We start from the raw sequence: 14,724 nt of genomic DNA, 5'->3' as shown, positions 1-14,724 counted from the left end.
CAGGATGACCTATGGTTTTACGAGAAAGACACTTTCAGTTGGCATTTGGGGCTAACAAAAGGCTGTCTCTGTGCACAGTATCACAGGAAAAAAAAAAAAAAAAAAAATTGTTCTGCTTTTTGCCTTACAGAAGTCTTAGCTACAAACCCTGTCAACAAAAATTGCCTGGTTATTGCTAGCAGCACAGACACACTTGGGTTTCACTTTGCTGAGGGGCTTGCCACGTACCAGCAGAGCTCTAATCTTGCTTGTTTTTGCCGGCGGGGGGAAGAGGGGCTGCCATGCCACATGGCACTTGGAACTGCTGCCACACACAAGCCATTTACATTTGGTTTACCGTTCAACTGTATTTTAATGCAAACATAAACGTAGGGTGGTTTGGGGTTTTGTTCTGTCTAGCCGAAATTATACAGGCATCTTGCAACCATAAACCAGCCACCAACTTAGTTACTCACAGTCCTTAAGAGTGTGTCACAATGCTATAGGTGCAAGAAGTTGCCTTTGTTTTAACACCAGTAAACAACATACCAGTAACTGCCCAACAGAAGCACGCTTTGGGTATTCCTTAAGGCAGCAAACACATGGACTATGCTGTAGGCAGGAAAAATGCTCCAAATATCTCCAGTATGACTAACAGGCAGATTCACTCCGCGTGGAAATAAGGAGGCATCTTTCAATGCTTTTATCATCATTTTGATTGAAGGTATATTAGTGCTTCTAAATTCTGCAGATACCTTACGGAAAGACTTACCTGCATTCACTGATAGTAACTCAACACTTACAAGACAGAAAAGTCCAGTGAACTAGGAAATTAAGAATCTAATATTCGATATGACAAGAGTTCTCTAAATAGTGCTCATTCCTGCAAAATTATTAACCTTAACTTCTCTTAATTGAGAAACAGGGAAGAAAAGCATCCTACCAAACCTCCCTCTTCACAGAAATTACCCACCACCCAGCTTTTTTTACTATGAGCTACATCTGGCACCCCCAGCACATCTGCTTCCTGCTCTTGATGTATCACCCCCCCTTATTAATTTCCAGGTCCATGAAGTTCCTACTTTCCAACCATGATGTGACAACTGTTTCCAGGCAAATGAACCCTCAGTTTTTCAAATTGTATGGAAATATCAAGAAAGAGGCATTTTTCACACTAAAAGAATTCCTTTCTAAAACTGTTAAAACTCACCCACCTGCTGTAAGTGCAGTTTCAGTAACTGGTGATACACGAGGAATCTCTCAACCAATACATTTAAATTATTTACCATCTATAGGGCAATTGCTGTTTTCAGGGTAAGAGAAATGAACTAGGTCAATATTATTGAAATCCTCCCAGATGGGGAGGATCAAGTAGCTCATTGAGATTATATATCAATAGCAACTTAATGATCATCATTACCTTCACCGGAGTCTCTATTATATCCTATAGGTTTTATTTTTCACATGCATGAGCCACACATTTTAGACATTAGGAGGGGGGAAAAAAAAAAAGAAATCCTCAAAAAGGCAGAATGACTTGTTTCCTGAACAACTCTGCCCCAAAAGTGTTAAGTGAAGACTTTTTTGATCCAGTTGTGCCAACAGAGAGACAGGTCAGGATAAGCCACCACAAGTTTCCGTTCCCGGAGTCAAGTCGGCCAGCCCTTAAAAGAGCTTCAGGCCTTTACTAACTGCTTTGTGGCTTATGAAATTTCGGCACTTTTCTCCACCAACAGCTGACGCCGCGGACAACAAGCCCAGCAAAGCAAAGAGGCACATATGCTTGTTCAATGGCAGTCTGTCAGGCGGGCTGTTTTCTCTGGGGACAGCGGCGCATACCTGTAATTTTTTAAGCCCCTGACAGTTACGGAAGGTCTATGCTTCCCATGCTTCCTCTGGCAGAAATAATAAGACCTTTAAGAATGGACAAAAGCTCGGGGAAAAAAAAAAAGTTCTATATCCCTCTAGGTTGATTAATCAATACTTAATTATTTAGAAGCTCTAAATGGCTATCTTGGGCTGGCACGCGTACAAAACATGTTATCATCTGTCAATAAAGGGCAGCAAATCAGATTGCAAGCATGTAGCAGGGCATTGCTGTGCAGAAAAAGAGTTTACTCCATTTGCTGCACTTCACCGTTTCATTTCATCAAAGGTGTTTATGTCACACTTAATGAGATAAGGGACAGCAGAGGCCTCAACAGCAGGTCTTAGACAGCACTGTCTGATAACTGTAGAAAACTGGGAATAAATACTGCTTTGCAGAAACCATTTTTTAAAGCCCTAATAAAGTAATCATAGGCCTTAGTAGAAAATGGTTAATTGGATCATCCACGTTTTGTTCCGGGAGTAAGACGTGTATTCCTATGATTAATTCATTAGAGTGTGTTTTTACTGAAGTTAATTTGATAGTTCTGAATCAAGGCATCAGTCACTGGATGGCTATTGTGCTTCTGCAGAAACGAGATACTAAAGCCTCCCAACCTTTCTGCCTTGCTAAAGCTGCCTCAAGTTATCTGCTCCTCTGCATGTAATGGGGATCTTGTTGATTCAGCTCGTGGCCACCACAAGCATCGCTCCCCAGAGCTCTGAGTAAGGGCAGTGGCCGTTGATTCACAGCAGTCCTTCTGCAGCGATGGGAATACCCGACATACCTAAAATGGTGTGCCAAGTTTTTCCAGTTCCCTTTTAAATCTCCCTAAGCAGCAAATGAGCTTGCCTCTGTATTTGCTTCTACGCAAAAGGCGTAGAGAAATGGTGGCTCTCGCCTCCATCTAGTCAGTAGCTACGAATGGGAACACGACTGCTTCACAAGCCCAGACAAAATTCCAGTTAAGATATTCCACCAATGTTTTTTTTCCAACGACGTTTTTGTGCTCATTTGGTTCCAGCTGGATAGCAACTGATCTTCTGCTCTGGTAGCCTCCCTCCGCTGCTAGCGAATCCATCTACAGGATTTTAGGAACACGGTATCATATACATCTTTGTGCTCCTAGCAGAATTGTCATCAGTAAATACTGCTAAGGTGTCCACATATGAGAAATTGGCTGCTTACCAGCTGTGTGAATGCCTACAGACGCTGGGTACTTGTGATTCACACAAACGAGAGAGAACATGAAATTGCATTTCACTGAGGGAAAGAAAACAGAAATCTTTTACTGTCCACCTCAAACAAGATTATGACACCCTTTCCAGAAAGCAGTCTCAGAAGAATAATGCCTTCTTATACCTTCAGAGATCTCTAGATAAGAACTACCAAATATAAATATTCGTTATAATGCAGTATTTCTCAAAAGCCCGTGCTGCAATTTATTATTTACTGTACTAGGTACTGTATAAGTACACAGCTAGAAACCATCGTTGCCTTGAGAAAACCTGGCTCTAGACTGGGATGCTGGGAAAATCAACAATTACAGATCTAAGGATAAAGCCATCTTAATGACTTCTTTCATCATGACTGTTCTAGCTCCGACTCCCTCGTGTTCCACAGAAGCCATAAATCTTTAACCCTATAAAGCAGTAAGCAGCTAGGGTTAACTGAGTTACTTATTAATCCTCAAGTCAAATTATGAGGCCAGAAATCTATTTACCTTTCGACATATCTTCCATTCTTTAGATCTGAAGCATTCTGAACAAAGAAAGCTTTTCTCTTACAGACTTGTGCTGGGCAGGAAAACTTTCCATTGCTCTCATAGTTTATCTGCTTGTTAAAATAGGCTGTAATAATTAAATGCATACACATGCTTGAATGATAAATTTTAGTAATAAGTGCACTGGGACTTACTATGACCTTATCAAGTGGGGTTAGCCAGTCATTAATTCAGATAACGCAATTTATTATCATAATCTTTTGCTTATACTATTGTTGGGCATACCATTTATCCTAATTTGCATATGCAGATTGATATGCAATCATTTCATTAATTTTAATGCCTTTTCTTAATCCCGTCAAGATTAACACTTTGTTTTAAAGTTCTATACAACATATTTGCAACTTCCCATTAATGTGTTATTCTTATATTATTACGGGTGAATTATAATGAACAAAGTGCGCTAATTGGAATGTACTAGTTATAGATCAGAAACTACACATACAAGGCATATATACAGTTATCTTTCTCCACATATAGATACTTGTATTTGTTAGGAGCACTGCAGTTCTCGTATACATCGCACGCATATTTGACGCAAGCATTTTGACCCCCACCTACCACCACTGCCGTAGAGATACTGCGCAGTGAGATTTCACAGCCTGGTGGTACTGGCTGAGTAGGGCTGGAAGGCAGTTCAGTCACTGTCACCTCACGCATTAGCAGAGAGGTTCTTTGTCACAAGATAACACTAGCGGCATCAAAAGAAATCCTTTGAATAATCTTGAGAGGAAATAGAGTAAACGAGTGATTAATGAGAACATAAAAACTATTTTAAAGCCAGCTGTAATGACAGTTTAGCATCTTCAACATCACCAACAGGTATTTAACTTCCCTGGTTTTCAGTAAGATATACAGCGGCAGAAGGATCCATTCATTAATACTTAAAAAATGACGACTCACAGAAAGCAGACACTTGAAACTGTTTACTAGATACAGATGAGGAACAGATCTATCACATTAATTCACGTGTCATGTTCAACCAAATCATGTTCTTGATTCTAATATTTGCATTAATTCAACCTAATGCCATCTTTGTTCTGTATATGCTCTGTGCACATAGTATTTGAACGCAGGGCAAGTAACTACTTTTCATTCACAAAATTAAGAATGAATGTGTAGGAAGCAGATTTTGTAACTCCTGCAAATCAAACTCAGATTATGTTAATTTGCTAAAACTGCTGAACAGATATTAGGTAGGAATTTCAGTAATCAAAAATCTAAACAGATAGCTATGTAATCAATACAACAGCCACATTCACATTACTGTTATATTGGAAGGGAAGTTTGATTTTCAAGATTATTGGTAGAAGAGAACTAATAATTAAAAACTTTCAGAAAGTTTTCTATACATGGTTCCTTATTTTACTTATTAAGAATAATAAAGTTTCTGAGTGTATTGTTTGTTTTCCTACATTGCCATAGGTTAGAATAAGCAGTTGAAATCATCTGTTCCATTGTGCATTTACATCAGTGTAACTGAGTTCAAGATTTGACCCATTTGAGTGTGTGCAAGAGGAAATACATTGAGCATCAAAATATATCAGGCATCCTAATTAGGCCGTGAGGATACATCAGTGATGAGTCAGTTTTCATCAAGCAAGTAAATATACATTATGTCCCTTAGTTCTTAGAAACCTATCCAGAGATGCTTAAGGTAATAGATTCGGGCCAGTATGTTTTATTCACGACTTATTTAAAGCTGGTGTTATTTTCCAAAGGGAAAAAGCGACTCTAAGTTTGAGTAATTACTATATTGCTCTGACCTTTTGCTGTTATTAGCCAGCTGTGATAACATTGAGGACTTCACTCGGGCCTCCCTCAATTTCAGAGGACTCCTTCTGATCTCCCTTGTTTCTTCTCAGACCATTTCTCAAACTCGTCAGCTCTTTCTATCAAGGCTTCATCAGAATTTCAGTCAGCGAGGGGAACACAGGGTGTGTGGATCACTCCGACACAGAGACACGTACCACTGTCTGTGACTCTCACCTGAACGCATTTTTGTTAGACTTCGTTTTCAGTTTTACTACTTTTATCAGCCACGTGTATTCTTCATTCCGAGTCAGCGTTATCCCAGAAATGCATTTATTTTTTAATTAAGCCATCTGCTGATACTGCGTCTACTTCAAAGGCACACTGAGCAGACTGCTCGGTTGTAAGATCCTGAGGAATGTATAGCGTGGGGGCTGCATTCTCAATATACTTTTAATAGTTGTTTATGGTATTGTATAGAAGCCAAAAGAACTGAGAACAGCAGTGTGGTATTGCAGAACACCTATACTTCGGAGGTATAGGACTGTGTACAAGTTTATCTCACAACCCCTATTGAAAAAAATTGTCTTGTGACATCTGGAAGTAACTTTCAGTAACATCGGTATTATTTTAACAGTGTTTCTTACTCAGTACATTGTCCGACAAAAAACATTTGAGTGAGCGTACACATACACACACGTATCTCTAGCTATATGGCTTTGGTAGGGGAGGACTTAATCCCATGGACATGAATTTTGCATCAAATTATAGTTAATTTTGAGTTAAGCTGTGGCTTTCTTCATTGTCTTCCATGCTTATTTCTATGGCCACCAAATACTACTCAAGTTCTCAGTACTCGTACGTCTAGCTCATCCCACTGGTGTAGCAGAGATGAGTAAAGAATACTTCCATCATTTGGGCAACAACAGTGCTTTTATTTGACATTGCCTTTTGCAACACTCGCGCACCGTGCTGAGAGACACGGAGTTCAAAGAGGTGTTGGTGTTGAATAAATTGATGCAACGCCTGGAAGCTGTGCTGTACTTCTCATGATGTCTGCTCTCTACTGGGTGTCCTCAGCCCACGAGCCCCGCGCTGCACCTGCGCTCTCTCCACATTTCTGCACTCCACTCCACGGTATTCTGGAGTTTGAAGAGATTTACCACCCTAGGCGTAACAGCAGCGTAAGTGGGCTGAACCAGGACAGCCCTGTCCTATTAATGCCACCGCTGATAAGGGTGGTGCAGAGGCATCTCAGCCACCACAGCAACGCCTGCAGTGCAGACACATGAGCAATTAGGCTCCTGTTCTGCAGAAGCCAATATAAGTCTTTGCTTATTAGCACCAATTTCACCTCAGCCATGTCAAAACAAGTCAGCTCAATGCTTCCTCCTGCTGGACTCCAAACAGCACAGAGCCCCCTCAGCCGCTGCCAAAGGGATCCTCAGCATCCCTACTATCGGCATTGATTCTGTGCTCACAGTAGCTCAACTACCAATTTACATTGGATAATGAAGTTTTGTTTGCATATAAATGGCATTGAAACCCTTTCCATTGAACCCAGAAATGCAGCGGATAGCATACAAACTGAATTTGGAAAGGCTGATGAACGTTTTTTGATCCTAGCACATGCAAAATCCTACTGATTAGCATCTTTTAGCATAAGATACAAAAGACAATTGAGAACACCTAGATATAGATCAAACTCCTCCATAGGACATGATGCCATACTGAAAGAGAATGAAAAGGACACATTTTCTACAGCAGAGTATTGATCTTTTTGATGTTAACGGAAAGCTTTAATTAAAATTTCAGATACTATTATCATGCCACATGATTAAAGAGAAAAAACACTACTCAACTGTAGAGAAAATACAAGTTTTATGGCTTGTTTCTTTGGTTTTGTTTAAAGTAGAAGCAGGGAAATCCCTTACAAGTAGAACATTTCCAACCACAGGAAGTGTTAAGATGATTCTATTATCCTGAAAAAAAATTAAAATTTGTTCTGTAACATCCAGTTTACCAAGTTTCTCAGTTTTATGCCAGGCTAACTGCAAAGGATCCAGTCTTTTCTTTCATCCTCTTAGTCTGAGATGGCTGTAAATACTTTTTTTTTCTTCTGGATGCTCAGAAGCTTACAGGATCCCTTCGCAGTGTGTTTTATTTTATGGCCCTGTTACGGATTTTCCCTTTACAGCAATGTTTCTTTTCTGCTGCTTATAATGAGGAAAAAACATCTGATTCTTTCTCCTGGGCTTTTTTTTTTATTTATTTATTTTTTTTTTTAGCATGGGAAGTTCTTTTGTATCTCCTTGCATATTCAGTAGGTAACAGTCCGATAGCAAAGACTGAGTTTTAGTGTCAGGCCCAGACTCTGCCACTAGCAGTTAGGAAATGCTTACATTGCCTTTCTGTTTTTCATTACTTCCAACGTGTTCAATTTGTTTCTCAATAGACTTGAAACCTAAGTGTCACAAAAATTCATGAGAAAGCTCATCTTTATTTCAAACAGTATTTACTCCTTTGAAAGGCTACATGACAAGGTTTGTCTCGAGTCCAAGCAGAATGGGGATCAACCGTAGTGAGCTGGAGGCTCTGCCTAGAGGCCTACATTTGGGCTGCCTGGCAGCCCCCCGCAATTTGGCCACCGTGCTCTCCAGCAGAATTACAGGAGCTTTCATGCACGACCTGGATGGGTCCACACTGAAGTGTCCTGAATCACAACAGGTTGGTTTCACCCCTTCCTCCTCCCAGAGACAACTATTTCTTTCCGTTGACTATACAGTGAACTTAAACTCCAAATGTCTGTCTTCTGAATCACAACAAAATTAAATGCCTGAAGCACCCTAAAGCACAAAAAAAACCCCAAAACTTCCCATCCTTGTCATACACACACATCCTGATTCCTACCATAATAATAGATTGCTACAGACTACAATCTGGATTAAAATTAGGAATTTGCTATGATAAAATGACTGAGCAGCCTTTCACGAAACAAACAAAAAAAACCCTTGGAAATAAATGGAAGTTCAGGTTTGGTTAAAAGTTTGCAGCTGGGGGTTTGTTAACAATTCTCAAATTATTTGAATTCAATTTGAGATCAAAAGTATGTACACTTTCTCTGATCTATATATTCTTTCATACATAATATATACATAGCTGAACCCCTTTATCTATAGAAAGAGCTATAGCAAAAGCAGGCACTCATTTCCGCCACTCTGCCAACATACAGGTTTCTCCTCAGCAGTGAATATCTTACAGAAGAGCTTCTATTTCATTGCCCAAAGAGTGTGGGTTCAGAGAAATATTTTCAAAAGCAGAATATTGTATTTTCCCCTCCCCCAAGAAGCTGCTGAAGCCAGGAGGCAAAGCAAGGATCAAAGCTCACCGCTTAACTGGAAGAATATGACAGTACAGAGCACAGCAGTTTGGCAATTGTGACATGAGTGCAAACTTAAAAAAAAAAAAAAAAAAAACCAACCCCAACACTTCTTGTGAATTACTGCCTTTGGCTAGTGCGCACAGGCAGTTGGGCAAACGCATTAGGTTTTGGGATTAATGCATGCAGCTTTGGAGTTTGCTGGTGTTATTGCTGTGATTCTGCCTAGGAACCAGGAGCCTTTTCTGCCACGACTACACACACAGAGAAGAAACAGAGCAGTTTAACGCAGCAATGCGACGCAACGCCCTGGCCCATCGCAGCACGCCCTGCATCCTCCCAGCTCCACACACCACCTAGGAACCAGGCCAAGCACAAGATGAGGCAACCTGAACTCAAGCATCAGCACACCCAGGCCACATGCAGCACAGCTGCACAGGACAAAACTCTCCATCTAGGGAGGGAGGAGAGGTTGGAAGCCAAGCGTGGTGGGGCAGCAATCTGCCACCGGCCTCGAGCCTGGGGAAGGGGCAGGACAGGTCTTTGCTCAAGTGTTTGCTCCTCAACACCGGACTCGGCGATCGGAAGTGTTCTAACTAGCAGTAAAATAGGCAAGTCTTTCTGAGAGTGCTCTGCTCACAAAGGTAGCTTTTAAGTTGGAGGTGTAAAAGGAGTGATTCTGAGCTCATTTACCTACTGGTTGCTTCTGGAGAATGGATAAACCCATTTATCAGCGCCTTCTCCCTCAAGACAGCATCTTAAAGAAAAACCACGTTATCCTCCACAATATTTTTATTCGAGATCGGTACTAATTTTATTTTCACCCTTTAATAGAGTTCTTTTCCAAGTACTTCCTTAGTTGTATACATTTTCTTCTCCCAAGGCTTTGGGAACTTTCTGGTTTTTAAGCTGATAATGTTTAATCTGACAGTCCTTCCCATGGAGATACCGGAACTGTTTTCCCAGTTGCTTGCAGGTAGTGCTATTATTAAAAAACTCAATAAAAATAGTAAATTTTACCAAGCAACTAAGAAACCCAGTGGAAGTGTCAAAGCCTGTTCAGCCAACAGGTACAGTTGGCTGCTAATAAGGGGAATTTCCTTGAAAATGCCTGTCTAGCATCTTCATGCTGAGAACTTAGTACACTGCACATAATTTTCAGCGTGCATACCCTTATCAAAATGAGATGGCTCCACTGTGGCATGATTCATATCACCACATAATGTGATTAGTAGATGTACGGCTGATAAATGAATAATCATAACCGTAGCCATACAATGCAATTTATGGTAGTTTGACAAATACGTTTGTTGGCACTTACAGATTTAAACGATTGTGTGATCCACATGCAATCTGAAATGGGAAAACACGTTGACAACACATTGTAGATGGATTACTTGTAACAATTGCTTCATTGCAATCATAATGTCTTCAGACAGATAAAGTGATAATATGAGTAGTAAGTGAATTGTATATCCAATACTCAGAGCTGGACTTCACAGATAAGCTGCCAGCAATTTTGAAAATACTTTGAAGACCTTAAAAGATTTGTTATTTCTTTAAAAAAACCCTCAAACCCAGAAACAAAAGTTTATTTTTTTTTCTTTTGATCTGCATAGATTTTAATTTCTCTTTAATTCAAATGGGCTCCTTTCAACTTTGAAGGATATGCAAGTGTATGTATGTATACAGAACATATAAAATATATATTAGCTCATCTGCAGGCTTCAAAAAGAGCTTTAATTTGCTGCTGTTTCAAAAGACTGAGGGGATTGCCTTTAGCAGGTTAGAGAAGAACAGCAAGTGTGACAGCTTGCACATTTTGGGCTCTGGAAAGATGATGTAGAGAGGGAAATAAATGGACGTGGATCAAGCTGTTGAATCCAGTAATCATCCCTTCCTCTCGCCCCCGAGCCAGAGCAGTCCCCAGTCTCCTACAGGTAAAAAGCACATCAAACCTGACCTCCCCTTGGCTGGGACATGAGGTCTTTCTGACACTGCCACATCAGCTCTATCTCTCAGACCATCCAGATCTGACACCCCTTCTGGCCACGTGTTGGTTCACGCTTCTACCTGAAGTGGGCCTGCAGGCAGAGCAAAATGCCCCACTACCACCCCACCCTGTGGGCAGAACAGGACACAAGTGTCCCATGCCTGCTCCGTGCTTCTCAGGCAGACACTGAGCACAGCCATCACAGGCACCAAATCGTGTTCACAGGACTTGAACGAGGGCAGACCAAAGAGAAGATCAAGCACAGAGCCTCAGCGGCCTGCATACTTCTTTCTTCACCAAATGAACCCCGGTATACCGCTGGAGGGTGACTATAATTGACTTACTCCTGTTTCTTTACTTTCCAACTCAAACCCTACAATTTTATTAAGGAATTATTTCAGCCCTGTAAGCTCTACATTAGCGTGAATAAAACCCAAGTCACTAAACTTTACCATCATTTTACATTATTGGTAGTTGCAAACCCACAGAAAGATAAAATACAGTTCTCCAAAAGTTTTGTATTGTGAAGGTCATGTGTTCAACATTAGTAATTATGATTCACTTTGGGATGAAATTGCATTATTTTAACATCGCTAACTTTTTTTTTTTCTGTCTCTGCAGCATGAAGATTTACTCAACTATTTCAGTAGCCGTTAATGATAGCTGTTCTTTCAATGAAAAAAAATAAAGCACTTACATAATCTATCTAATGTGTATTGGAGACACTAAGTAAATCATTATCTGATGTACAGGACCATTATCACTGTGTGCCATAACAATCAGACTTAATGAGGCTTTCCTTTTGCCTCCTCCCTTGACTGCCACCAGCAATGTACTTTTGTTTACCAAGTTTCTCTATGCTGATTGCGTGTTGCAATTACAATCCAATCTTTTCCCACAGTACACCATTTATATCAGTAGCTGAAAAGTAGAGAAAGGGCATTTCTGTTCCTAAGGCACAAGGAGCATCTTGGATAATCTGGGTTTAAATGCATTTTCTGCACTGGCTTGGGCAAAATCATTAAAGCTTTTGGTAGCTCCTTGCCTATTCTACATGGCACACTTCCAGGGCTCAGTGTTGTCAAACACAAATATGCAAAACGGGAAGGCACTTATGCAGGACCCAGAGATGAACCAGGACCTTCCCCGTCTACCTAAGATCCCAGCTATCTTAGATATTGCTCTAAGTATGATATTGTCTTTATAGAGTCATCTTCCATTAAAACATTCTGAAAGAAGGATAGCATCACTATTTTCTCCCCTACAACAACAGACTTGCATTATTCTTTTTCTTAACTTTTACAGAAACTGCATAATTTCAGGGACTCTGTTATAAGAATGGTTACATGAACAATTTCTGGATTTTAGTCATGTGGGCTTGCACATTAAGAGCTTCATGTTCAAGCAAGCCCAATATCTTAAAGCAATGCTTAATTGAGACACTGTCATTATCACATCACAGCTTTAAATCAGTGCCAGCTGGACCAAGCTGAGGCCTCACAGGGCCCCTTTTTTGCTCCATGAACTGAGCAGTGAAATACAAATAAGCTCAACAGGTTTTATAACTTATTTTTCTTGTGAGATATAGCTTTAGTCATAAAGCGTACTTTAAAAAAATACCCATGACAGGATGCAATCTGAAATGCAAATACAAAGCCTGTCATCTCCCAAATTTTAAGTATCAAGAATGGCCTAAAATTTACAGTAGTTCCCTGAAAGTTGTTGTGCTTATTGTTATATTAAAATTACTTGATTGAGATCTGAGTGTCAGGGAATGGGATTTTCAAGATTTATGGATGACCTCAGATTTTCTATAATCAAAAGATATAAATAGTTTATCTAGAAAAAAGATATCCTGAATACCTCCCCTACAGAAAATGAGGCTGGTCAGAATCATACCTTGTGCACAGAACTAGTTTTTGTCATACAATATTCTCATCTATAGGAATGTCATCAGCCAACCTTTGTTCACAATTATGTAAATAAAATTCTCCATGTTTTTCACTTTTTAAAAAAAGTATCAAAAGATCTAATACTCTAGACAGCAAAAAAAAAAAAATATGGAAAACACTTACACATACACAGTTATTAAAATGTTTGCTTGCTTAATTATAAGTGATACCAAGCAGGGGGATTCCAATGTTAGCTGGAAGACAATAATAAAAAAAAAAGCTGCAACTCAATAAAGGTAAGTGACATACGCCGCTCTACGTAGACAGGAATAACCACCTACAAAAACATGTATTTGAAAACAAATGACCAGGTACTATAGAAAAGGATCCAGCTGATATCTCAAACTGAACATGAGCCAACAAAGTCCACATTGGGAAATGGGCAAGTTGTCCATGTCTAATCTATGGGATTACACTAAGAGACTGATGAGGCATCATCGGAATTATTACATCCAGTTTTGGATACTACTTTTTCAATCAACTGAAGACAATCCAGAGGCGAGTTCTCCAATTGCTGTCACTACTCTTTGTGTCTGAGAAAAAAAACCTGGAAGTACTTGATTGTTTAATTTAGTGAAGAAATGAAAATGAGAGATAACTGTCTCTGCAGCAACTTTACTGTAGTTTGAATACAGTAATCTATTCTCTATTTCCGCAACAAATAAGACCGGTAATAATTCAGTTGCAGTAGAGGGTTCTAACATCATGTTAAACATTAAGCGCAAGAGGAGTGAACCACTGTCTGAGGAGATTGCCTGATAGACTTTTTAGAAAGGTTGGGCTTCCATCAGTAGAGATTTTAAAAAAAAAAAAAAACAAAAACAAAACACAACACCTATACGATTATCTGATGGATTTGACATATTTGCAATTAAATCTCACAAGAGCAACTTGATAGCTAAGGATCTCTAAAATCTCTCATAAGAACAGTGGCAAACAAGTGAGAAAAGAGCCAATTTCAGCCCACCACTGCAGCACTGGAACAAGTTTGGAGCAGTCCAGGGCTGTGACTGGGGGCTCTGCCAACTTTGTTCTTGAAGTAAGCAGGCCAAAAGTGACAAAAAGTTTCAGTTTCTAAAGCTGGCTTTTGTTAGAACAGAAGATGGTAAACTAGAACAAAACAAGGCAAACTGATGTGCAGCATGTGACAAAAGGTGTCCACACAAGTCTTCCCCTTGCCCGCTGTGACCTTTTAGAGTACATCCCAATTTAACTCCAGCCTTGCTTTTAATGCAGCACCCGCAGTGACTTTGTGTTGCAAGAAAACCTAAAATTCGTTGTCCTCCCACACAGCAAGCCACAAATCTCCGTCACAAAATACAGCTCCTACCTCAGGCATCCAAATTAAGAGTTAACAGAGGTGAGCTGTTGCTGGTTTTGGTTGGGTTTATTTTGTTTGATTGTTTAAAAACCAAATCTCTCCTTTCTGGTCAGATTTGGACCTGCGTGCCCTTGACTCTGTGCTTTAACAAAGAATTAATTTTAATACACTTAGGACTCAGTTTTTGGCATCAGCTAAACAAAGCAGCGCTAGTTCATTTAGATACAGCGACTGTTGCCTGGACAGGCAGTAATTTAAGAACATGAGGATTTCTTCTGTGGTCCTCAGTATAATGCCAAATTCTGTTACCAACAAGTAAAATATATGTACATCTGTACTACACTGACCTCCATGAACAAGATATCTGCAAATACTGAAAACTAGACAAGTCGCATCATTTAGTGCTAATAATACTGAATAAATGGGTTTAATATATGAAAGTATGAGTTCTCTGACCAAATTAAGAAAAGCACTTACTGAAGATTAAATTTAGGGTTCATGAAAACAAATAGTTTTAATTTCCTCAATGTTGAGATAGAAGTTTAGATCCAGTATAATCTCAGTCTCATACAAAGGTACGCTTAATATGAAGGGAGATCTTTTTCTTCTGATGCTACAAGGCAATCCAGTGGAGGCATCTGGAGAAAGTTTGGCTAGATACGGAGACAGGCATGCTGGAGCCTGCACTTGTAAGGAGT

This window comes from Vanellus vanellus (assembly GCF_965231255.1).
Source record: "Vanellus vanellus genome assembly, chromosome: 5".
Lineage (NCBI taxonomy): Eukaryota > Metazoa > Chordata > Aves > Charadriiformes > Charadriidae > Vanellus > Vanellus vanellus.
Note: the sequence above shows the minus strand (reverse complement) of the source record.